General features: G+C 35.6%; 1 long non-coding RNA gene across 1 annotated transcript in view; it reads left to right on the forward strand.

The window, feature by feature from the left end:
- LOC118974139 (uncharacterized) overlaps positions 1 to 27643 on the forward strand; it is a 457532-nt gene that overhangs the window by 400941 nt on the left and 28948 nt on the right. Inside the window, exon 6 of the long non-coding RNA XR_012132176.1 lies at positions 17844 to 17977. This is a non-coding gene — a long non-coding RNA (uncharacterized lncRNA). The remainder of the gene's footprint in view (positions 1 to 17843; positions 17978 to 27643) is intronic.

The following is a 27643-nucleotide window of genomic DNA, read 5'->3' on the forward strand; positions in this document are numbered from 1 at the left end:
CTTACGACATCTGCTGTAGAATAAGAATATTTTTGGCTAAATATTAAAATAAGAGTCGACTCTGAAAATAGGAATATATTTTGTTAAATAATCATTACATCTCTTCTCAGTAGGAAATAGTGATTTTGTGACTAATGGAATATTCAAACAATATCTATTTTTCTTTTTCATGTGTCTCCCTTCTATTATTACTGTTTCTATTTATTATGTCTCCCTTCACTAGAATATAAACTACTTAAAAGAACAAGAACTTCATTTTACCCACAATTAAATTCACAACCTTAGAACAGCATTCTGGTATCAGATAGAAGTTCAGAAAGAATGTATAGAATTAAATAAAAAGAATGATTCACATTTCTAAATTCACTGTTACAAGTCACCTATAAAATGTCCTAGCAACTCTCAATTGAAATAACTTTTTTGTTCTCATCAAAATATATTAAAAATTACTCATATTTAGGAATTCAGGAAAAAATCCCATCATAAATCAACTTTCTGAGATACTTAGAGAGACAGTGTTATTTTTTTTAAGTAATCCTTCAAATTCATCTACCTTATTCTGCTAAACTGAATGAAGAGCGGTTGGAAAATGAAAGGATTTGCATGGGAAAGTCATAAAAAGCCATATTAGAGCCCTGGGGAATAATTTTTCAAAACTGTACAGTGTTTTAACCATGTAATTCTCATTGACCTTAGTGGGAGTCATGCAGCTAAAACCATATACTTCTTTGAAAACTTTCACATATAAACATTATCATGTTTATATCAGCATAATTATCAACTTTTTTTTTACCAGTACTGCTCAGTTTTCATTATGCTTTCACCAGCTTCTTGATAATGTAAAGACCAAGTTTTCAATGGATGTGTTGGACTTTTTTTTAACCGTATTTGATTGTGACAAGACAGTGTTGTCCTGAAAGGAAAAAAAAAATGTTTATATGTGCGTTTGCATTAGAAATCATCCACTAAGATATTTATTCACATCCTTCTGAATACAGCCCTCTAATGTAGAGTTCTAGTTTGGGAAAATTATGGCAGTGTGATTACTTTTTGTTACTAAACAAATATAGTCTCAGCACCTTGCTGGCCTACCGTAAATATATGATTTTTAATAAAGCAAGAATAAACATTTAAACATTTCTTTGCCAAAATATATTAGTTATGACCTGCAATATGGCTGTAGTCCTAAATTTCTTCTAAATATAAGGTGTCCACTGTGCTAGTTAATATGATGACTTCACAATATGGGCAAATGTTCACCAGAAACCATAGGTGGTTTCTAATAAAGTCAGCTATTACATAATACAAAAAGCTATTACATAGTAATTCATTTCAACAGTTCCAAAATAGAAAATAATTGGAAAAAAAATGAATAGGCTAAATATATTGGCCTTTCTGAATTTTTTGCTAGTGTTTAAACAACACTCACAGGTATTTTATTCTCATAGTGTCTTAGCACTAGAAAGAATTTCAGTGACCTCATAGGCCAATTTTTCCTTTTTCCGATTAAAAATTGTTATTATTATAGGTTCTAAAACCATAATTTTACTTCTTAAATTTATTTGTAAAGGTAATTTGTATCCAGAGTTTACAGCTGGTGGGCATGTGTAGACCTCACCCTCTCCCCACCCACACATCCAAGTGAATATAAAATGATTAAACAGTGATCTCCCTGACTTTTATATTCAAAGAGGATATATCCATTTGTTTTTGAGCAAGTATTATAAAATTTTTCTGCTGAGTGAACAATCCATTTATTGTAGAAAGACAATATATTTAAAATACCCATGTCATAGTCACAGGTCAGGCAGAGACAGAGGAAACTGCCTTTGCAGTCAGCTCTGAGCATCATGCTAGGAGATGCTTTTCTACTGTCAGTGACCTGTGGGAGCCATGTCACCTGCTCTGCTCGGGTCTAAGCAGTCCACTAGAGAACTGCCAGCTGGGATCTGGGACCTGCATGGCTAAGAGGAAATAGAACCCAATAAAGCACATCACCAGCTCTCAGTGGGACTGAGGGAGGAAAAGAACCATGTGCACATGTGCTCTGTGGGAGGCAGGGGCTAGTGCGTTAAACTGCCACAGTGCGTTAAAGCAGACTGGGGCAGTGGGGGTGGGCAGGGAGGGAGCCGGGCGCGGGGTATGGAGAAAGCACATGGCGAAAGGGAAAGGAACAGGAGAGGCTTGTCTACCCTGCAAGAGTTGATCACCAGAGGGACCTCAGGACTCCCAACAAAAGTTGAGAGAGTGAGTGAAGTAGAAGAGTGAACATACATCTGAAACTGTGTTTCTCCCCCCGCCCCCACCCCCGCCCACCCACACAACACACCCAGAAAGATGGTGTGAGTTGGAGTAAGTTGGTTGAAGTAAGGTCCTTGTGTGTTCTTTTCTATTTTGTGTGAGTGCTTGACTGGCTAATGGATGCCCCGGTTCATTTTGGACTATACCTCTGCATCCTTCTACGGTGAAGGAACAGAGCTGGAGTGTTTGAGGAAATAACAGTATGGGTTGTGAGGCAGAGGACCAGCAGAACACAGCTGATCCAAGGGGAAGGGGACATCTAGAATGGACTCAAAGAAATGTCCTTAACTGTATTTGGTATAGAGTTTTATCCACTTCAGTACTGAAAACTCATAATAGAAATCCTACTCTAAACAATTTAATTTGTTTTATATACTTATGGTAATTGTGTAATGGATGGTGTATATATGACACCATTTATTTCTTGGTGTACTTTGGTAACTCATTTATAATGATGTATTATTTTCATGACTCTTGAGTCCTATGTTTTTATAAATTATATAGCATATCTTATATATAGTATGTTATGTGGGAGTGTGTTAGGAGAGGCAGGAGATAAAACAATGGCTATATAATAAATACAATAATATGTTATGCATATTTTATACAACTATCCTATATTATTGTAGAAATGCCCTCAACTCACAGAATGGGATCAGGCAAATAGCAATCCTGTATAACAAAAACTTACCAATGATTATATTTTTCTAAAAGTGATACTTATTATATATGCAGACTAAAGTATCATGAAGATTGACCAATTTAGATCGATAACAATCTGGACAAGCAAACTGAGCAGTAAAAGGTGAATCTATAAAGCCTTTCTGGGTGACAAAAACACTACCACGCAGAGTCAACTATTACAAGTCACCTCAGACATTTCCCTTCCTTTCCTGGTAGTCTGTTTCTCGGGTTGTTCTGTGTAGAGACAGTGACATGTCATGGTTAATATCAGGGGACCTACAGTATATTCATGGGTTGCAATCCTGGCTCTTCCCCTCATTAGTTGTGTGACTTGGCAAGTTACTGTGCCTCTCCAAGCCTAGTGAAATAAGGGAAATAATAATAGTCACCTATGCATATACACTGCTTACCCCAGTGGACAGCACAGAGCAAATGCTCATTAAATATCATTGTTATTATTATTATACTACTATTACGACTACTTTGACTTGTCTGTGGCCTTATGATATGTTTTTCCTATCACTTTTTACTTACATCCCTAGATTCTCAACCATGGATTTAGTTCTTACATTCTGACCTTGCTTCTTTTTATTTCATCTACTTTTTTATAAGAAAACATTTATCTTGTGAAATCCAGCCCGACAACCCAAACTTGACTTCTGATATTTAATGATTTACCTTGGTTCTCTTGACCCTATATCACACTCTGGCTTCAATTAATTCTGCAATACTAAACAAGCAGAGGAGGTCCAGATCCTTTTGGCTCACACTATTAGATGGGTACATGAATGTTCTCTTAACTTTTTCATGATTTATATAATAACAACAACATTTACTATATTCTTCCACAGGCCTTGCAGGGAAGCTCCAGATAAAAGGTCTCAATAGGACATTTTTGACACAGCTGTGCCATCAGTTATGATTAGCTCACCCTGAAAAATAATCCCAAAATAGGTCAGCAATTGTCACGAAATTCCTTGACCGGACATTATAGTGCCAACCCAGTATGCCATCTAGCAAATGACTATACTTGGAAGCAGAAGATAAGAAAGAATGAAATGGCAAGACGCACACAAAAAATGAATGTAATGAATCCATGCACATCTATCACTGCGACTGGGAAAGATTTCTCAAAATGATTTGCACAACAATAGCATCCATTTATCTCTGTCTCGTGACCATCCCTTTTGTTTGTGGTTTTGCCGCCGTTTGTATTACCTGGATATAGAGACATAACTTTGTAAGAATTTCACACCATGAATATTTGGACACACATTCACACAGGTTTTGTAATACCCCTTTGTTTTATGAACCTCACAATACTTCCTGTTCAAAAGCCAGATGGGGTCTGAAGGTATGAAGAATCATGTCTAGGATGTTTGCTGCCCAGTACTTCAAAGCTCTGCAACTTACCAGAATTCATACTCCATAGCACAGGTTGGACTCCCTAGAATTTTAGATTGAGATGAGTTTGGAATGCAGGGTATTTATTAGGGATCGATATCTGTGGAAGTCAGATTGGGCAGAGGGAGAAATTGAACTATGGTAAAGGCCTGACAAAGCCTTGGTCACCCCCTAGAATATAGGTTTCACCACGCTGGAAAGGCTGGACTTCTGTACTTCTGTTTTCATCAGTCACTGGATGTGGTCTACCCGGGGAATGGTCAGGCTTGATGCCAAAAGCTGGAGGCTGCCTGAAGACGACATCCTAGTAGCAGGGCAGCAACTCCTTTCTAGAGGATCCAGGCAGCAAGTCTCCCTGTCCACCACAATGTTTTTCATATCTACTGGCTTTTAGACAACTGAGCAATTGTATTTGATATCTGATAACCCAGAACAGGACATTTCGCCTAACACCATAACATGCTGTATTCAGTTGCCTTTTCCTTCTCATCCTCCCTTTGTACCACTATCACCCATCCCCTCCACATACACACATTTCCAGGGAGCTATGAGACAGCTTCCATGCTAGTCATCTTGCACAATTCCTTTATGCAGATGAGAAAGGGTGCTATAAAGTTCAAGGTCGTACAGCTAGTACAGGGATAGAGCCTGAACCCTGTTAATCTAACATCTGTCTGTAAAGCCCATATATTAGCCACTGAACGGTATTGCTTCCACACAAAATCAAACATCACATCCATAAAGACCAGTGTTTTAATCTGGCATGTTTATATATTGACACCATACTTTTCAAATCATTCTCTCAGAAGATAAGCTCTATTTCTTAATTTTACTTTTTACTTCCTTAGTTATTCAGCAGAGATTTCCCCAGTACATTGAAACATTTATAAAAAAATAGATGACAGTTATCAGAAAATCTTGGAGTGTATGCACTATTTTGCTAGTAAAAGATTAAGTACATTTCTTAATACTTAAGGTAAATTTGCCTGTCTTAAGCACTGTGATGACTGTACTAAAAAGTCTACAATCTTTTATGTCTATTTCCTGACGCATATTCCTGGAGAGCAGTCCCAAAATATATCATTTCCATGAATTGAATTTTTCCCATGTAGGTGTGCCATATAAACCCTTTCTTTCATTCAGATCTTCCTTTTACACCTAGAATTCTTCAGTTTTTTTCAGCTGGGATTATCACAAACAAAAAATAAAAGCCCAAGTTATAAAATGCCTGTTGTTCTGTCTCTCCCCAGTCTAAACTTCCATGACAGGATCACAGATAGGTTCATCTGGAGTATACCTGTGCCCCACTGGAGACACTAGCTAAAGCTACAGGAGAACTATTCTAAGTTTTCCACAATCAAATGTCAAGTCCCCTAAAGCCTGGCCCACTTAAAGATTGAAGTAGAAAAGGCAAGCAAGATTTGGGCCTTTTCTCCTATTTATACACTAAGATGATTTAGAGAGCAGAAGACATAGAAGAATTTTTATAGCAAGTGAGGTCCTTTTTTTTAAGGAATGATGGTAACTTGCTCAGCTTTAGAATTCTTCAACATATCTGTTGGCAAAAGGACATGCACACGTGTGCAGAATGATCAATTTACCAATTCCCAAAGTTAAGACTGTTCCTCTGTGCTAGTGCCTCATGAGGATGAAATTGGAACCATTTGGCCACTACAGATTTAAACAAAACAGCAGATACTGAGACACTGGTTTCTCAGTCATTTTATGATTTGCAATATAGACCTACATGTAAATGGATAAAAAAGGCTTTGCCACTTTCTTGATAGTGAAGAACTTTCACATCAACAGTTAAGAATTCATCAGCTACCTGTTATCTACTGTTTCTTCACTGTTTCTTATCACTGTCACTAAGTCACTTATTAGCAAGTTCCTTTGAGCATGAAGTTAACACCTTAATCCATCGGATTTTGGTTCCCACAGATGATTATTTCACAGAATATTGTTGAGTGGCATATTCCCTATCTGCTTTTCCCAGCACTCATGGGAATTTCTAGATTCTAAGACAAACATTCTTACTATAGTTATTTTAATATGTTTAATTAATAGGAAGCACTATATTAAACCTATATGACTCTATTTTCCCCTGTGCTGCATCTCTGCTGTGAGATTCCCTCCTAGTAGCCATGCTACACTGAACTTGACTGAATGTACTAGCTATGTTCCTCTCTGTTTCTCACAGTGGACCTACATTCATTAGAGTATTCTCTCTTGCCTTTCTTCACAGTTTGTCTTGAGGCTTGGAGGGTCACACAAGTAACTGTCCAACACACAAGTATAGAGTTTTCTGCCACCATGACCAGCCCTCACCATGCTTAAATTGCTATGTACTCTAGCTATTGGTTTCTAAGAATCTATCAATTACCCATTGTTGGAACAGACCAAATCACTTAGATGGATTATTAAAACTGTAGATGTATTATCTCCATCTCAACCCCCAACCACCACAACCATATTGAACTGGAAGCTCTAGAAATGGCATCTGGAAGTCTGCTTTGTAATAAAGTAACCAGCTTTGGGCATATGAAAATTTGAGAACCATTGAATAATTGGAGGAATTTAACCTATTTTCAGTCTGACCCAGTATCATAGAACTCTTGATAATGTAAGGACCCTGAGGACATCTGGCCACCATGCCTTGTCGGTATCTGTTTTGAAGCCTGCCTCTGCTCTTAACATTTACAGTAAAGGAAAATGTTTAAAAAAACAGCAATACACAGTAAACAGAAAAAGTCAAAGGTCTGAGAGGGTATGAATGACAGCACCAGAGGGGACCCATCCCAGGGCATGACAGCAGGCATGGGATCCAGCCAGCAGGTGGGGAGATTGGCCCTGGACAGGAGGAGGGGCTCTTCTTGCATCATGGGGAGGGAAGAGAAAAGAAGCTCCAAAGCAGGCAAGTTTGCTAACCAGTCACTGTTCATTGCCCAGAAATGAGAAATCTCATGTAAAAAACACAGTACACTTGCTATACAGCAGGTCCTCAAATAAACGTTTGTGGAACAACAACAAAAAAAAATACAAAGCCTGATCAGAAGCAAACCAAACATTTCCTTGGGCCATAAAAATTGGAAAATGTGATTGAATGTAAATGAATTTCGGGCTCCTGAGGCCCGAGCTGGTAGTGGGAGTGTAGCCTCAGTTGCCATGTTCCAGCCCTACTGTTTGAAGCAGGGGATACCCAGGGCTCTAAGCTCCTGAAGGAGGCTAGAATTCAGGCTACCTTAACCATGTTTTGTGCAAATTACAGGCTTAGGGAGGCAGAGGGATAAGGAGCTGTGTTGTGACCAAGAACTAAGCCAAGAGAAAGAAAGAAAAAAACCAAACCAAAAACTAAATCAAACCACATCAAACAAAAAAAGCCCACTCAATGACCCTGAAAACCCAAATTCCAAAATAAATGAAGAAATTGCATACAAAAGAAAACAGCCAACACAATCAACAATTTAAAAAATGTACACTACAACGTGAATTCATGTCATATAAAAATAAGGAAGAGTACTAGTATGACTGAAAAATTGAAGTAAATGTAATATGTTTATGATCCTCATTCCATGGGCCCAGTGAGGGAAACAATCCCGTCTCCCTCCCTCCCAGTGGGTGTTTCACAAGGTCCTTAAGGACTGGTCAGGACTCACTTACCTGTATACCAGTTCTATTAAATCACTTCAACAGAGTTCAGAGATATTAACAAAGATTTAAAGGGAGAGTGTTACTTCATTTTTTATAAATAGAATTACTGAGATGAAATTAATGCTTGAAGCTAAACTTAATTCTAAGTTTAAAAGAAAAAAAGTTCTACTTGCTCATCAACTTAGTCATTAACTTCATTTATTTCTCTTCTCTGAGACTAAGCTTTCAGTATATCCTGGCATATAGGAACCTATCGAGCCTTTAAGTGTTTTGTCCAACATTTGTCTGCAGATGTGGAATAACAATTTAAAATAAGGTTCCCTAAGCTTTCTCATTGCAGAGCCCACATTACACATATTGTGTCACTTCCTTTGGAAGTGTAAATGATGCAAGAGGTTTTTTTTTATTTTCCATGTGTCATAATCAACTACATAGAACCGAATAGAAAGTCATGTTTTTAAACTGATTGCAGAGGAGGTGACCAGGAAATGAACTGGCTGAGGACACTTAGCCAATTCAGAAACACAGCAACATGAATGATCTACCCATAAGTGATGTCTTTTCATGTGAGACATAATAACATCATTCCAGAAAATGGTTTTCGTGACCTCTTACTTGTAGGATATCCAGGAATTATCTGCATGAAGGCATTGACAGGAAGATAGATATGATGACCCAGACTTGATTCTCATGTTAAACATGATGAAGACGTGTAACACATGATGGCATATCTAATAAAATATTTTAGAGTTACCTAATTCTTCATGAAAAGTAATAACAAAAAATTGCTTTTAAAAACGCGAGGCTCAATCATATTTTATCTCACTCTCAAATGCGACCACAAAATCTTCAGCTTTGTGATTGTTTTACTTATGTAATACTTATGTTGCATATGAATATATGTATATTGCACATAATGCTTAGCTCTCAAGTTTAGGAAGAATATAAGCAAATGCTTTATCATGTTTCATCACCCTGAGTCCTATGGGAAGGGTGGAAAATATTGTAGGCAACTAAGGATGTCTCAGAGCAGGCTGTAGAAAGAAAATAACAATCTTTAACTTTTTCCTTCTCTTCTTCCTTATTCTTTCTTTGCTTTCTTCTTTCCCTCTCTCTTTTCTTCATTCCATTATTTTTCATTCAAATATTCACTGAAAAATTCAATAAGACATTCAATTTTTTACTCTATACTATGTGTGCTGAGAATATAAAAACAGAAAGGGCCAATTTAACCTTACATGGTGGTGTTTTCAAGAGGATTCCACAAAGCACTATTTGAATACAGAATGTGTACTAGATTCTACTTGGAGTAGTAAGGAAAATCTAGCAGTGAATTTGAGGAATTATGTGAGACATGGAAGATTAGTACAAATTTGCTGTGCAGAGAAGTAGGGGTAGATTGTTCCAGGATAAAGAGGGAAGTGGTCCTTAAAGGAGATACAGGCATGAGAATGATGTGTTGTTAAGTAAGTACAAGGCAGTCAGGTCTGTTCCTTAGAAATAATATTGTCATTTTTAATTTATGTATCACCTCGGCTAGGCTGTCATATTAGTTGTTTGGTCAAACTTTTGATGTTGCTGTGAAAGTGTGCAGATGTGATTATCCTTCATAATGGGAGTGGGCCTCATCCAACCAGTTGAAGGCATTATGAGCAAAAACTTAGGTTTCCTGGAGAAGATGGAATTCTGGAAATTCTGCCTCAAAACTAACATAGAAATTCTGCTTGAATTTCTGCTCTGCAAGTTTCAAACTTGCTGGTATTCATAATCTCTTGAGTCAATGCCTTGAAGTCTCTGTCTCTCTCTCTTCTTCATTCCTATTTATCTGTTTCTCTGGAAAATGTTTACAGATATTAATACATAGTGACTATAAGATGTGCTGTGCACATTTTTACAGCTCATCTGATTTACTCCTCATTGTAACTGTGTAAGTGAGGTAAGGACAGACAGAAACGGAGACAATAAAAAAACTTGCCTAAGGCCAGTCAGTTCAAGATGGAGCTGTGATTTGAACCCTGTTCTGTGTGACTCCAGGGCCTTCACTTTTAATTACTGTAGTGCTTCCTTAGGTTATAAGTTGTGAAGAGTTAATAAATAATATTCAAGAGGTGGGTAATATACTCAGTATGAGAAAGATCAATCTTCTTACAAAATGGAAGAGAGATTGGAGACCAAAGAAACTGTTTAACAGTAACGATTTAGTCTTTTTGATAAAATCATCCAAAGCATAAATGGTTCCATTTGACATCCCTGTGTCATTAGCCTGCCAAATGGCTTCTCTTCAGCACATTCAGTATGCTTGTCTTCTCTAAAATCATGTGATCTGATTGATCTTTAAATCTAAACCCTCTTTCTTCTTCAATTCCTTCATATTGAAAAGTGATGTAAAATAAAGAAAGCCATTCTATGATATCAAAATGACTATAATGGAATGGGAGCATGTGTGCAAGTGTGTGTGTGTGTATGCGTTTTCAGCAGAATGAACTTAAACAAGTAAATAATAACATGTAAAGCAGTGAGTTCAGTTCTGCTGAAACATGTCAGTCACAGACCTTTCCCTCCAGGAAGTTATAATCTAGTAAAACATGTTCAAAGGTAATTGTAATACAAGTAAAATACAAACAATGTCAAGTGAAAGTTGAAGACAGTATTCTGTTATTAGGAAGAGACTACGACATTTTTCTGTAGTTAAAAATGTTAGCAAACCAAGAAGTAGAGATTTTAGGCATAACTAAAACTTAAACTTTTGTTTCTTTGTTTTGTTCATTTTTGGTCTTTTCTTTTTGTGCAGTGATTTGGGTGATTTTAACACAGAGTGGTCTTTACAGCAACATTACTTGATTGAAAGTTTGTTTCTTTTGCCTATTTTATGTTTCCCAAACAACAGGAAGGGCTTTGATGTCTCACATCACCCAGTTCTTTAGATTCTTATCTGTGGCTGTTCTTCTGTTTCCTGAATTTTCTCTTCTTTCTTCTTGTCGCACTCACCTAATTCTGGCTGTCACTGCCAGATTCAGCTTTCCGCTCTTCTGTTGTATGGATAGGGAGAAGATGTTACATGGATAGAGCCAGAAGATCTGTTTTAGAGTCCCAGCACCACCATTTGCTTAATGTATGACTTTGGAACAGCCCGTAAGATATAGATGATGATCAGTCTATGACCTATATAGAAAGAGCTCAATTAATATTAATTTTGTTAAAATGTTTTGGTGGTTCTCCATTGCACATTGGATAGACTTTTAAATGATTTAGTATTTTAGTGAAAAGGAATGACTTATGCAATTTTGGCCTGACCTACTTGACTTAATCCACTCAGGCTGTTATAACAGAATACCAGAGACTGGGTGGTTTATAAACAACAGAAGTTTATTTCTCGAAGTTCTAAAGGCTGGAAGAACAAGATCAGGACACAGGCAGATCCGGGGTCTGGTGAGAGCCCACCTCCTGGTTCATAGATGGTCATCCTTTCACTGTGGCTTCATGTAGTGGAAGGGACAAGGGGCTCTCTAATCTGATCTCTTTTTTAAGGGCACTAATCCATTCATGAGGGCTCTACCCTCATCACCTAATCACTCCAAATACTGTTATGTGGGGGATTAGGTTTCAACATGTGAATTTGGGGGAGAAACAGACGTTCAGTCTATACCCCTTCACTTCCATTCATTCCCCTTGGCCCCTTTAACATGAACCTTCTGCTAAATAAAGATTAGTCCATTTATTGTCCTAACAGTAAATCATTTCCCCCATCAACTTTGGTTCTTTACAAGATAAACATAGAGATTTTGTGGGGTCTAAAGTTTATGCAACTTGTGAGGTCTTCTTTAAGAAGAAAGGAGAGAGTGAACAAGGAAGGGAGAAAAATTATGAATGTAACATAGAGCACAGGTCTGGGGAGGGGCCCGTGCCCCTTAGTCATCATTTGCTTCCCAGTTAATCTGCCTCTGCTCATTGCACCCTTTAGTCAGCTATATCTTTTCCCCTTTCTCTGCTTATTAAATATAACCTACTCTCAGCTCATACAGTCTCTCCTCTTTGAAGACTGGCGATTGTTTCAAACCCACTGCAGTATTTTTCTCTGAATTCTTTTTAGCACTTATTATCTGCACTCCTAATTTAGTCTGCATTACATACTGACTTACATAATTACTTAAGTTGACATATGTATATGGTTTTATGAAGTGTCTACTTTGATTACCAATTCTGGGTATGGTTCTGTTCCAACCTTTGCCTCCAACCCAATTTAATGTTTTGTGTGTGTAGGTGCTAAGTATTTGTTTGTTGATTCATATCAAAGATGATATTTCCAAGATCCTTCTTGTAGTGAAAAGACAGCACAGATTTTATTGTTTTATTTAAATATAAATCGCTCCAATTATAATTTCAAAGGCACTAAACCCATCCAATTAAAATAAAATAAAGCTCTTGTTACTTACGTGTTATGTAAAATGTGTTAAATAAACTGAATTGGTATGTATAATAGGTTTCTTCTAAAAGTTAGTGCTCGTGAGAATTACAAGGCATCTATCTTTCTTTTTTGTTACATTTCAGTACATTTACATGAGAATAATTTTGTTAAATTTTTACTAAACAACCAGCTAAATGAGTTTTATAGTTTCCTTTCCCAAAGAAGTCTAACTCTGAAATAGAGTGTTATCCATATGAAAGAGGGTGTATTTCTAAATGAAGTGTCATTAAAAGCGGCAGGAAGGAGAGCATTTACGTGCCATGTCTTAAACCATCCTTCCTTCATTTGTACTGCTGCTGAAGTATATTTCTTAAGCCCTTGATGTGACTATATCAGCAAAATATAATAAATTAACATGAGTAATCCTCGACTTTTATTATACTGTATCTTTTCACATGAAAAGCATATAAGTAGGCATGAAATGCCACGAATTTTCTACCCCTAACTGCATTAAAAGAGCTGTTGTAGGCATATGAAGTGCTTTTAATTTCAATGAACTTCATTAGCTTTAGATTTAGTTGTGCATTCAGGGTACAAGTGGAAAGGCCTACCTGTTTGCTCAGGCTTTTTGTGGAGTTTGCCTCAGCAACACAAAGCGATACAGCGAGTTGGGATAGAGGTCATTTAAGACATAATTATAAGCAAAAGCGCTTCTGAACACTCACAGAGATCTATTTAACACATGGTGCATTTCATCTAGAACTGAGCATGCATTGTCTCTGGGAGCTTCTCGTCAGGTCTTCCGGGAGTCTCTGTTACCTCTGGACCGTCAAAAACCCAAGAGTAGGCATAATGTGTGGGCGCGTGTGGGGTACAGGAGAGAGAACATCATCACAACCACAACAGCTGGCATTTTCCTAGGGCTTGTTCTGTGCTAGGTGTTATTCTGACTGTTGTACACATATTATTCAAACCTCACAACAAGCCTGTGAAATATACGTGGTTATTTTCCTCATTTTGTTGACATAGAAAGGCCAGAGAGGTTAAATAACTTGCCCAAGGCTGCACCGTTAGGTACAAGCAGAGTTAGATTTGAAGCCAGACAGTCTGGCTCCGGAGGCACTCTTTAGCCACTCTGGTATGCAGAGTACACAAAATAAATAAGAGATAAAAAAGACAAGGACTCTGTATTTAAGAAGTTTACATTTTATTGATGAATGGCTGTTATCTAAAGGCAGAATAATACATTACTGCTAATGTACTACTTAAGAATTGCTTATAAATAAAATAGAGGGAAATTAAAAGATAAAAGATATAAAAAGATAAAAATAGAAAGATAAAAGTTGATCTTCATATGAAAGCCAACAACTCTGCTAACCCACATGTGGCTCTGAGGTCTCCATTAGCAAGAGTGACACTAGGCCAAGCTTAGGCATGTGCATGCATGGGGATGGTTCTACATGAGTGCATGTGGTAAGTCCTCTTGTCAAAGAATTCCTGATCTGTCAGCCAGTCATTCATGTAAATAAATAAATATATCACAGAAAAGAATAAGTATTGGGATAAGGATATTGAAGCAAAGAGCACAAAGAGTCTGATAATTCTGGTATTCAAGAAGAACTTTCTGGAGGAGGTGATGTTTAGACATGAAGATAATAGCATTTTACTGTATAATGATGGGAGGAGGTGGTGGAGAAATGCCAGACAGAAGTAAGAGCAGAAGCACAGTCAAAGAGATGGTTGCCTGGGATTCAGTGAACTTCATACAGTCCAGTGTGAATGGATGACTGTAGGGCTGTATGGTGGGAGTGGGAAAGGTAAGGAGTGGGAAGTAAAACTCATGCATCTGGGTAAAGGCTGGGCTGTAAAGGTGTTGCAGTGTTGCTGCAATATGTTGGGTCTTTATGGACTTACCTGTGGTTTTTCTGCAAGGGGGCTGCTTGCTCACAGAAGTGCTGTTGGACGATTTCTCCTATCGAGTACCAGGGAAAGAGAGAGGGCTAGACACAAGGTGAATCAGCTCACACTTTAACATATTTGCTTAAATGAGAAGGAATGGCCTGAATTCAAGAAAGGAGAGTGTGAAATATCAAAGATGGACCAGAAAGTTAAACAGCACAGGGGGTCTTTTTCACTCTAAGCACATAAGGAAAAAACAACAGAGAATTTCCCCTTTACCAACCCAGTTGAACAAGAGGAAAGGTTCTCCATTATATTTAATAGACAGTTCACTCTACATAATTCAGCCTTGTGCGTCCATCCTACTAAAAACTCATCAACTACTGAAATCAATTATGATAGAGGAAGAAATCACTTCATGTCTTTTCAAATTCAATGTCAAAGAACAGGTCAGAATCAAACTTTGGCATATTGTTCTTCAGCATTGATATTTCTAGTGCATTTAAATATTTCTCTGTTACTAGTAGAAAATGTGATGCCCTTTAAATAAAATAATGACTGTATTAACCCACTATTATTTGTATATATACAAACTTCAACAGTTTTTTGTGATGATTAGCTGAGTTATACATAGTATATGTAACAGCGTCTGACATAATAAATGCTAGAAAAATGTAAGCTATTATTATCATTACCATTATCATTTTTCTGATTAGTAGTAGGGCTGGTGTTCCTGGGCTGGGGTGTTTAGTTTGATTTAATGCTGCTCCTGTGATCAACTACAGTTATTTGCAAGGTGGCTGGCTGGCCAGGGTTGTGGATACAGTGATGGTTGTTTATCAGTGGAGCTAAGTGAAATCCACTGAGGTACTCTTGAATCTACCATCAGTTCATTGACCACCTTCACAATACAGAAATCCACAAGCTTGTTGAACAAGTTTATTTAACAGGTGAATATTTGCAAATATGAATATGGCTCTAATTAGGAAAACAACATGATGAGGATACTCAGCACTGTGAACCACAGTAAAAGCCGGTCCTGCTGTCTTCAAGCCAGTGGGTGTTATCCTTGTGTACGAACCCTAGGATCATACCCTTAATTAGCTAATTATTTAGAAATTAGAAAGGAATCACTTAACAAGGAACATATACCCCATGATACAAATGACATGAGTGGTGAGTAAATTTACTTGCAAGAATTAATAGTGTCAATGAACTGTATATGGCATTCATATGTAATTAAAAACAAATTACAATGTAGAGAAACATTAAACATGCTAGTAAATTAATCTCCTCAATTAAAACAAAAAAGATCTCCCAAAATTTTTGGTAGGAAACATATGTTTTTTCTGTGTAAATACGAAAATGATTTCCCTCTGTCTGATTCAATGTTTATTTAAAAGAATCAACAAGATTGCAGCAATATATGGGGAATATTTCACTGACACTGTGGTGAGCGAAATGACCTCAGACGACAACAGAAAACAGCCCCCCTCCCCTGCCTCATTTGTTTTGGCGATTTTCCTCTCTGCTAATTAAACACAGTATACTTAGACAAGTAAAAATAATCTACTATGAACAGTGCTCCCACCTTTTTTTTTAAGTTTTCTGTACAATAATAAACACAATGTTCCAGATGTATAACAGGAAACAGAATCACTTAGATTTATGAAGTACTCTCCCAAGTTTCCTTGCAAAAGAGAAAATCCTGGACCTGGTGGGCTATGTCCTCATATTAAAACAATCATAGCTTATGCTCTGTGAAACTCATAGCAAGCCTCAATTAGCAATGAAATACTACAAACCTGACTGTTAAAAAATAAGTGGGCATATAACCAAGTAATAAGGGTAATATCCAGGGAAAAATATAATAGATCCCCAAATTAACTATGTTATATACTAAGCAAATTTATTATCTTAAAAATTGGACATCAGTGCTCTCATGCACTTTGACTGCTTAGCTAGTCACTTATTTCATAATCTTTACCAGTACTCTCTTCCAAAAGAGTAACTGAGATAACCTATCAAAAAATGCTAGAAAGAAAAACATAAAGATAAGAGGAATTGGTAGGATGATAGGAAAAGTCAGGGTAAATAGAATAAAATAAAGCCAAGTATAAAAATAATGCACAAATAATATAATTCCCTACATACGCTATTAGAAATTGACTACAGATTTGCCTCTCAGCTTCTTTGGAATCAACCCAAAGGTAGAAACATGATAAAGTCCTTAACATGCAATTCAAAATATGACAATAGGCATGGTACGTCATTGAAGCCTGATGATGTTTCATGTACAGAAAAAACACATACAGCATAGTGAACATAGAGCCAAGGTATGAAAGTAGCCAATCGATTCATATCATGTCCTACCAACGTGCTTATAAAGGCAGGTTCTCCATGATTTTCCTAAAAAGTGTCACTATCGCCTTCTGGTACAAGGATACATACCAATCAAAATCATCTGATTTAGCTTTCTGTGATCTGGATTATTCCAAGGACATGGATTATGGATAGGCTAAAAACACTTTAATTAGTTGTTCTTAAAGTGTATTCCTTAGACTAGCACCATTGGCATCACCTTGGAACTTACTAGAAATAAAAATTCTTGAGTTCTACCTCAAATCTTCTGAATCACAAACCCTGGGAGTGAGACACTCTCAGCGATTAATTAAACTGCACATTGGATAAAGATAACAAGGTGAAATTTATAGTTGAAAATGCAAATAAAACATGTTTACCCAGCATACATATTTTAGTGTTTCTGGGGCATATGAATGACTTGGTTAAAAGAAACTGAATGAACAGGGGAAAGAATTCATGAATTTAGAGGGTGTTTCAGTGAAGAGTTATTATTTTAGGAAATCTTAAGTACTTAGTAGAGAAGGTGAGGAATGGAGTGATAAAAGGGGTGAGGGGGGCAGGCTACATTACTCATAACAAAAACATGTGATCCTGGGAATAACTAATTCTGCTTTTCTATGAAACAAAAATATTCAACACAGAAAGACATATTTTAAAGAGTGTATCTGCACAACCATAGCAGAGTCAGTCATGAGTGAAATATTGTAAAGGTGCTTCATGAGATAGGATGTGTTGATTTGGGGCTCTGAATGTTCAAAGGGATTATACCAGCCAAGCAAGTTCAGAATGATGAATTGCTTGGTCAAATATTATAGATACAGATATGTAGGCATATTGTATATGAATATGTATGTGTGTATATAATATACTACATGTATTTAATTATATATTGTATATAAATATATTTAATTTAAAATAGAAAGTTCAAATGTAAGTGCTATGGATTGATTTACACTCCCTTAAAATTCCTATGCTGAAACATTAACCCCCAAATGTAATGGTACTTGGAAACGAGGACTTTGGGAGGTAATCAGGTTTAGAGGACATCATAAGACTGGGGCTTTCTTGATGAGATTAGGGCTCTTATATGAAGAAACATAAAGGAGTGCTCTCTGCCTCTTTCCTTTCCCCCCAGCTCCTTTCTTTCCTACCATACCATGTGAGGACACAGCAAGAAGACAGCCATCTACAAACCAGGAAGAAAGTTCTTACCAGAAGCTGATGACTCTGGCACCTTGACCTTAAGACTTCTAGCCTCCAAAACTGTGTGTAAGATAATACGTATCTGTTGTTTAAGCCAAGCAATCCACTGTGTTTTGTTATGACAGCCTGAGTTAAGACAATAATTTTGAAACAACTTATTTTTAGTCCTTTAGAATTTAAAAGGAATTTTTAATCATTTAAAGGTTTATAACATAATCTTCAAATAACCAGTTTCTGAAATTTAGGTAATTATTAGAGGCTCTGTTTGAGATACTAAGGCACACTACTACATATTCTGCCAGGTCTTCTAAACATTGTGGAATAACTAGACTGTGCATAAAATATAACATTTGACTCACAGGTCAGATTTGGTTGCCAGGACAAATGGCACCAATGATCACACATTATATCATTTTTGTAAAACTCAAAAGCATCCAAATCTAAATATCATATTTTGTTGTGATAAAACTGCTTTTAAAAGAATTAGATAAACACAAAATTCAGTATAGTGATTACCCCCCGGGGGAGGAAGAGGAACGGAAACACAAAAATAGATGAAACACTAATGGTAATAATTCTAGTTCTTAAGTTATGTGGTAGGTTCATGGGGATCTTTTCTCACTATTCATAACTTACATATATTTTTCATATATTCTTTTAATATTTCAAATTTTACATAATTAAAAATATCATTAAATGATTTAATTGTATAAAAGTTATCTTGTTCTGAGTCGTTAGGTCACCGTCTCGCCATGACCTCATGTTTTCCTCACCATTGAAGGACTCATCATGAAGACTTTCAGGGGAACTTCATGAATAAATTAATTCATACAGACTTACACAGGCAATTGCAAATCTCTTTCACATGTATAAATATTGTATGGATATATATTGCCATAAAAATTTTAAATTCAAAATATTGGATAAAGTAATCTATTTCCTGAAGTTTAAAACTATTCATAAGATTGTGTTTATATGATTCAAAGACAAAGGCTCAATGGCTATATTGTATAGCAGGAATAGTTATAACTTCTGTCAACCACATGTATATATTTTCTAAATATACACATAACGCAAAGAAATTATAAAACCTCAAAACTATAGTTCACCTAAAATAAATATGGCATTGTACATGGGGTGTTCGTCTGGCACTAAGTAATTATGGGAAATAACGTGAATGTGATCCTTAAGTTATACAGGCTTATATCAGGTTTCTGCAAAAATCATATAAAATTCCTCTTTCTAAAGAGTCTGCAGGGGAAACACAGAATATTAATTTCATGGAGTTCTATTCCAGTATTTCTGTAAGAATTATATGTCTGGATAAGGCAGTTACTACATACTAGCACTAATGTAGTTGAAAACATTCCATGAATTGAATAAGAATATTTCCATCCAAAAAGTGCCAAATAACAGGTCACCTCAAGTGAATGGAGAAAGGTATAATTATGGATACATTTAATACCTGTAATGAATTCACTTTTGAAAGCTTTCCATTGTTTATATGTCATATACTGGTTATAAATAAAATTTTAAAAGGTATGGCGCAAAGAGAACATTAAAATTTCAAAGATTTTATATATATATATATATATATATATACACACACACACATCTATATGTAAAAAATACACACACATACATACATATATACACTGTATTTGTTATGTTGTGTGACATACTACATTATTCAGTTATATGAAATCTTGAACTGCCAAGCAAAATATATTTCTCCAATCTGAAACTATGGATTTTTATTTTTCTTTTCTGCTCAAATCATTTGGATTTAAGCTAGCATTTATAACTATCAACCCCTGATGGATGACTGGATAAAGACTTAGAAAAAATATTCATATGCTGGAAGTTAAAATATGAGGTTTTGGAGGAAAAAAATCACTACCCTGTAATAAATTGAGGTGGTAAAAAGAATGTTCATTAATATTTCATGGAAAAAATGAAGTAATACTACTTTGTTATTTAGATAAACTGAACATATTTCATGAGCAATGTTTTAACTTTAAAAATAATTGTTAAATAGTAAAAACAAACTTTTAAGCAGTGTTGTAGATCCCCAAAGACAAATTTTTAAAAGTCTAAGTGCCAATGATATTCAGGAGTTGGAATGAATAGCATGGTAGGTGTCTTTCAAGTTATGATAACAACTTGTGTAACAGACCCTGAATTTTCAGCCATTTTAATGGATTTGCCCATTATTGATTATGTTGGTCATTGACAAGAGTATTAAAGTAAATAGACTTTTTATGTATTTATTCCACCATTCACTAACAAGCGAGATCTAGCAATTACATACTAAGCTTTTAGAAAGTACTGGTCAGAGAAGATGAAAAGATAAATCATGTAATCTTCAGAATCATATAGTCTATTAAAAGAATATGTTATTAAAACTTAATTGGCTTAAATAACAATAAACACAAAATTGTGAGTTCTATTATAAATAGTTTTATATCAAAATATTGTTTCACTTCCTCAATAGCCAGACTTCATTTTCCTACCTTTTCCAACCAAGATCACCAAAATGACACTTTGCTTATCATACCTTGACCAATTTACATTGTTTTCTTTCCATGGATATATCTATAATATATATTTCTAGCTATTTATAATATATAATATTTTATTTAGTAAAGTGACACATGCTTCATGAAGAGAATTGGTAAACAGTGAAGTACACAGATAACATTAAATACCATCCAGCGTTCTACCACAAATAAATGATCTCTGCTGATGTTTTGGCATACCTACTAGACACACATTCATGTTCAGATATGAGTCTGGGTATGAATCTGTATCAATAAGCAAATAGATATGTGTGAAGCAGGCAGTAAAGGATGTTCTTACATGCTGGAGAAAATAAGACCAGTGTGACAAGACAGCAACTAAACAAAGCACAGCAAAGAAAGTGAGTTACAGCCAAGTTGTCTATTAAACACAATGGAAACAGTGCCTAGAGCCCACAATACTTTAAGGGGTTCTTGAAATCACTTTAATTTCTTTTAAAATAAGAATTTAAAAAATAGACTTTTGTATAGAATAAAACATTTTAATATGCAATCTTAATAATATTCAACTTTATATAAGCACAACTGTAAAATATAATTTTTCATATAGTTTCTTATAGAGGGGCCCAGAAAGCAGAGGTTCCTAGGGCTGACAAAAGTCATGGTGCAGCCTTGTGATGAATAACAAAATACTCTCAAAACGAAAGAAACCCTGTGGAAAACAGTTTGGTAGTTCCTCAAAAAGTTAAACACGTGATTATAGCAATTCCACTCCTGGGTATGTACCCAAAAGAACTGAAAGCAGGGACTCAGACAGATTCTTGTACACTAATGTTTTTAGCTGTATTATTTACAATAGCTAAAAAGGTGGAAACAACACAATGTCCATCAACAGATGACTGGATAAGCAAAATACTGCATATATACATACAATGGAATATATTCAACCTTAAAATGAATAAAAATTCTGGTACACGCTACAATATGGATGAACCTTGAAAACCTTATGTTAAGTGGAATAAACCAGTCACAAAAGGACAATAATGTATGATTCTACTTACATGAGGTAAATTCTTAGACACAGAAATAGATTAGAGGTTACTAGGGGCTGGGGGAAAGGGAATGGGGAATTCCAGCCATACTTGGAGATATTGTGGGTTTAGTTTCAGAGCACCAGAATAAAGTGAATATTGAAAAAAAAAATGAAAGAAACCCTAGACAGTTGTCTCAGTCACATCTCCTTTTTTATCTGTCATTAATTATTTGATCTATTTTTCAGAAAGGATATAAACTGCCACAAAAAAACAATCTTAATCACTTGTCTTTTAGTATACCTACCAATTTTAATATTCATTTAAAAAGAAAACCTATTGTGCTTATGTTTTAAAGAGTTCTTTAAAATTAACATCATTTCAGAGTATTTTTCCATGTCAGTAAACATTTCTTTAAACAAGACCTTAATGACTGTATGAATTCCACCCTATAAAATAAATATTTTTAATGAATTTTTTGCACATTCATTTAGTTTCTAATTATTGCTATTATAAGTAACACTATGATTGACAAATATCCTTGCTGCAAATCTGTGCTTGTTTCATTTCCTTTAGAGTAATTCCTGAAATGAAATTATGGGTTATTGAGTATATATTTTTTAATTTGTTATGTTGTTGTTAACTTTCAATTTTGATAGTTTCAAACTTACAGAAAAGTTGCAGGAATCATACAAAGAACTTCTCTATGTTCTTTACCTAGATTCATCCATTTTGCCATATGCCCATTTCTTTGTGCTTTGCATTCTTTTTCTCTGTCTCTCTCTTTCACACACAGCACAATCATTTGAGAGTTGATAAAGTTTATAAAATCCCTCCCTTTTACCATTAAATACTTCGGAATCCTTTTCCTTAGAGAAAGGATGTTCTGCTCCATGACTACAATAAAATTATCAAAATCTGGCAATTAACACGGATAGACTGCTATTATCTATTATGCAGTGCATATTTACATGTCATTGACTGCCCCAGCAATGTTCTTTAGAGTTCCTCAACCCCATCTCCTATCCCCAGAATTCAATCCAGGATTCACATTGTGTTCATTGTTATTTAGTCTCCTTTAATCTGGAACTGTTCCTCATTGTCCTTCTTGTTCTGGACATTTTTAAGGTTATTAATGTTGATAACCAAATTGCCCTCAAGATAATAGTGCTTCTACTGAGAAAAACAGCATATAGCAATGTCCCTTTCTTTGTCTCTTAATGACATTGAATATTAATATTCTTTCTCATTCTTTCTAATCAGAAAATCACAATAAAGAACAAAATAAATTTTATTCTTTACTCATTTCTTAGATTGCAGGTGAAGCTATTTTTTCATATAACTATTTGTCTTCTCTTCTCTCATTAATTACTTGTTCCTATCTTTTACTTATTCTTCTACCAGAGAGTTTGTATTATTTGTCTCTTTTATTGATTTATAAATATTGCTTATTCTTCATCCAACAGAACTCTTAACCTTTTGCCAACAAATATTCCCTAGGTCATTTATGGTGCTTGATAAATAGAAACTTTTCATTTTTATGTAATGACATATAATTAGTCTTCTTTTAGTTATTTTTTCCTCTGGATTATGCTTGGCCAAACCTTCCCCCCAAGAATATTACTGAATATTATTCTAATTTTTCATCTAGTTGTGACTTCTTTCGCATTTTTAAACATTAGGAGATTTAATTTAATCAGTCTATCTCTATTTTCTCATTGATTTGGAACGCCAACTTTATATTAATTAGATTATACTACATTCTGACCAAAATAAATTTATATCCAAATTTAAAATTTTAGAAGAAACAGGAATCAAAGAATTCTAAACCAGAAGAAACCTAAGAAATCATAGAGTACAATCCACTATTGGACATAAAAGAAAACATATATTTACCTGATGACTCAAAACTGATAATAGTTTTCTTTTTTAAAAGAAAGTTAAGATTATTTTTTGTTTTGTTTCATTTTAACCTGGTTATTTTTAACCTTGGGCCTCACACATAAGAATTTAGTAATATTCATGAGCAATCGGAGAATATTTTTGGTAGTTAAAGCTAAAGAGGTTGAGGCAATTTTATTTGCTTTTCTCTTTTGTATTTCAAATAGACCATATAGAAATCAGTTTGCTTATTCATCTACATTCATTTTTTTTTTTACATTGTATGTGAAATTCTTTATGTCCATTTTTACTTTCAAGTCCTGAGACTTAAAATTTTGATACTAAAGAGGTAGAATTTCTCTAGCATCCATTGCAGGATATCTAATATGTTGGACTGCAGCCTACTACCTATGCACCCTTCATGTTACTTAAGATAGCGCATTTGTTGCCACATGTACATTTTAGAAATTAAATGATTTTTAGTGTAAGGCTATTTAAGGAAACTAGCAAATTTAGATTTGTTTAAATGTTAGTAAAATATTAAGTACCATATGCTCTATGCCAAGCAGTTAGAATTGTTTCTGGAAGGATATTAAATTAATTGTTAAAAAGAGAATTTAGTGACTCAAAGTACCTCACAATCAATATTATCATCTAATGCATCTTTTGGCAATTATTAAACCCTAGGGAACAGCATGAATATCCTTATCAAGTGTGGAAAGACATTAATGGGGAGGAGAATGGACTGGTGCTTCAATTTACATATGGGCAGGAGCCCAGAGAAAAGTGAAGGAAAAAACATAAAAACGCCTTTGGGCTTAATGCCTGGGGCTGATATATTGTGCAGCCATCAGAGTCTCCAGTAGCACCATTTCCTTCATTAATCCAGTGTTTCATTCTTCTTTTTGTATTTTTGGATGCTTTTCAATCTTAAGGACAGCTAGGTTTTTAAAAATCCATATGCATTATTTATTTCTTATATTATTAACTCAAATCCATGATTAATAAAAAAGTCATAGTAAGGCCAAAAGTGTGTGGAAGATATACAGTTGGTTGAATTTGTTAAGTTATTAAAACAATAATAGAAGAAAACAATCATTAAGTACTTACTGCCTGGCACTGTTGTAAGCATTTCATCATTTTTGGTTTATTTAATGCTCCAAATCATCTTACGAGATATTTACTAGTTTTGTCACCACTTCGCTGATGAGGAGACTGAGGCAGGATGAAATTCAGCTATTTTAGTTTTAATTTGGTGGGAAACTGTCTGAAATATCTACTTTTCTGACCTGGAAAGTGCATCTATTGAATATAATTGCATTTTTTTAATGTCTCAATATTATAAATGCCTCAGGTATAAATTATAATTGTATTAAAAGTATCAACAGGCAAAGGAAGTTATTGGCAGGACTAAATCCAGATTTTTGTTTGTTTTGTCTTTTGGCTTTGTTTTTCGTTTTGATTTTCTAGTGGATATTTGATTGAATTTTCAGACTAAAAATTTGCTTAAAGACCTTTTAGATATGTGAAGAATCTGAATAGTCAGTTTCCAGTTAATCTAGATGAGTCAGATTTTTGAATGAGGGTAGAAAGACTGCATATCACTTGGAGGGCAGAGGTAAAAAGTACAAGTCCCAGTACAGTGTGAGGGTTGTAGACAAAGGGTGAGACTGCTTCCTGGTGAAAGGTTTGAGACAAAGAGATTTGTACCAAACAACACTCCCCACTACGTTCTATTTCTGCCATTAGCCACAGTTACACCATTGCCTCCTTACCAGCAGTATGAGACACTGCCCCTCCAGAATCCTAGAATGTCCTCATAAAACTGTAAGGACGCGCTTTAGCAGATTGCTTAGCCAAGATGTATGATTCTAAGTGTTTGAAACAGTCATTGTCACAAGGTCAAATAACCAAAGTCATCAGGTTTGGCAGATGAAATTAATAATCCAATGTTTTAGTTTATTACTGTTGGGAAGGAGTTTGGTTCAGAGATATGGGGAAATCGGAGTGAAAACAAAGTCAAGAAAGCAAAGTAAATTTTATTGCACCATGTACCAGAGTAACAGAGTGGGCCTGCCCAAAGATAGACAGGCAGGCTACTAAAGAGCATGATTGTACAGCTGCAGTCCTGGCCTGGTCACCCAGGCGATGGGAACTTGTAAGTCCAAATCAGAGCTCTCAGTAGCCCTTCCCTACTTACCTGGAGTAGAGCAGAGACCGAGTGAAGACTTGTTCTTAAGTCTGGAAAATAGAATGAAGTAGCAAAGAGGCAAAGACATTTACTACTAGAAGTGGAGGTTGGAGGGTTCTTGTCTTTATAATGGAGAAAAGTTCAGGGACAAGTGCAATGATGGGTTTACGTGACAAGAAAGTGTACTTTCTGTAAGACAGTATACACTCAGATGGGAGTGCAGGGAACCTCAAAGAGGAGGCACACTTAAGGGTACAGGGTTGAGGGTTTTATAAGGCCTTCTGGGTAAGGGCAGCACAAGGCATGATGTACACCGGTGATTCATAATTCCTTTGAAGTTTTATCTTAAGAATAGTGTTATTTAGGTGACTGTGTTGGTCCAGATCTTGGCATTCATTATCCACATAGGTTAATTTACCTATCTCCTAGGTTTATCTCCTGTCCTAGTCAGAGTTACTTAATTGATTAAGGGGCCAGAAGAAAAGGAAGAACAGCATATAGATTAAGTTAAGAATAAGCTAGGCCTTTTTCTCAGGGTAAGTAGATTTTACAATGGCGTGACCCTTGTCCCATTTCCCCACCCTACTTCAGAAGGTAGGGCAGGAAAGTTCTTGACTGACAAGTCTTTGGCCTTGGAGACCTTACCTAATTGGTACAATGAAGACACGGGCTGTGCTCTGATGTTTTTCTTTACCTGGGTAATTGTTTCTCATCTGGGGAATATTTGGACATTTCAAGTCACTCCAGGCCTTTGAAACTTCTACTAATTAACTAATTAACTCTGCAAGTTTGGATCTCTGGTTTTATCTGGTTAACTCTTTGAGTCCCTGTTAGTGGGCTTTACTGGCTTTATTCTCTCTCCACCCTGCTCTTGTCTTTCTGCCTAACATTACCACATCACATAGGTCATGTTGTTAAGAGTTCCTGTGAAAACCATGTAAGGTCATATTATTTTGTCACAAACTTTTTGCTTTTAAATGTGCATGTACTTTGATAAACTAAAGAAGAATTGGATCATTTAGGACAAGGAAGGTTTTTTTTCAGTCCAGGTGGGAAACAGTGAACTTTGGTGAGGTTGAGAGGTACCAGAGAAGTCTCTTGCTCATTCTGCCTCCCAGTGGAAATTCCACAGGTCCCCTTTTGTTAACGCTCTGCACGTGAATTCTAAGAAGTAAATGATATGTTGCTCAAGGAAAAGAAGTGGAAAGAATTAACATTAGCTGAGCATTTTCTACTGGTTAGGCCTAGAAACTGTGAAGATCACTATAAATCCTCACAACAATCTATAAAGGAAGTGGTGTTATCTCTGTTTTAGAGGTGAAGAAAATAAATTTCACAGGGAGTTAACTAACTTGTAAGTTCACAGTGCTGGTAAGGAGTAGAGACAGGATCCAGACTCGGGTCTTTTGTGTTCTGAGTTTATGTACACTTACATTATCTTTAGAGCCATAATTTAAATAATCTATCATGTAGCTTCACTACCTAGCAAAATCTGATAAAGATGGTCATGGACAAGTCAAAGAAATTTTGCTCACTGGGAAATAAGAAGGACAGAGGGGAGAAAGCAGTAGGATTGGTAATAAGTTTTCAACCCTTCTTAGAAGCTGTTAGGATTTGACTCCTTAAAGAAAAATATCTTAATTTTTTCTGGAATGCCAAGGCATCCCAATTCAACTTTGGTTCATATTACTATGGATATACCATAGATACACTAGGAAAGTGAACAAAACCCCACAGAAATAGGATATACTTTTGCACATGTACATTTTCTTTCAAACTTAGCTTTGTTGCAGGAACAAATGATTGAATAAAACTATTGGAACGATTCTGGTTTTGCTGTGCTAGGAAAGATGCCCACTAACATGTTCTGTTCTATAAAGTAAGAAGACTATATAATGTTTTATCAGCTTAATTACAAACTCTGTTTGCACATGACTCCCTGGAGAGTGCGGAATTTGAATCTTTGCAGTGTACAATTATCTTCACCCAGTCGGCACAGAGCTGTTGCTACTTCTCAGCTCAAAATGTTTTTAAAATGTCGTAAGAGATAAATATAGCATGTGAGCAAACATGGGCTGCTGCTCAATTGTTGAAAAATGAATTCACACAA

The sequence above is a fragment of the Manis javanica genome, chromosome 6 (assembly GCF_040802235.1).
Source record: "Manis javanica isolate MJ-LG chromosome 6, MJ_LKY, whole genome shotgun sequence".
Classification (NCBI taxonomy): Eukaryota; Metazoa; Chordata; class Mammalia; order Pholidota; family Manidae; genus Manis; species Manis javanica.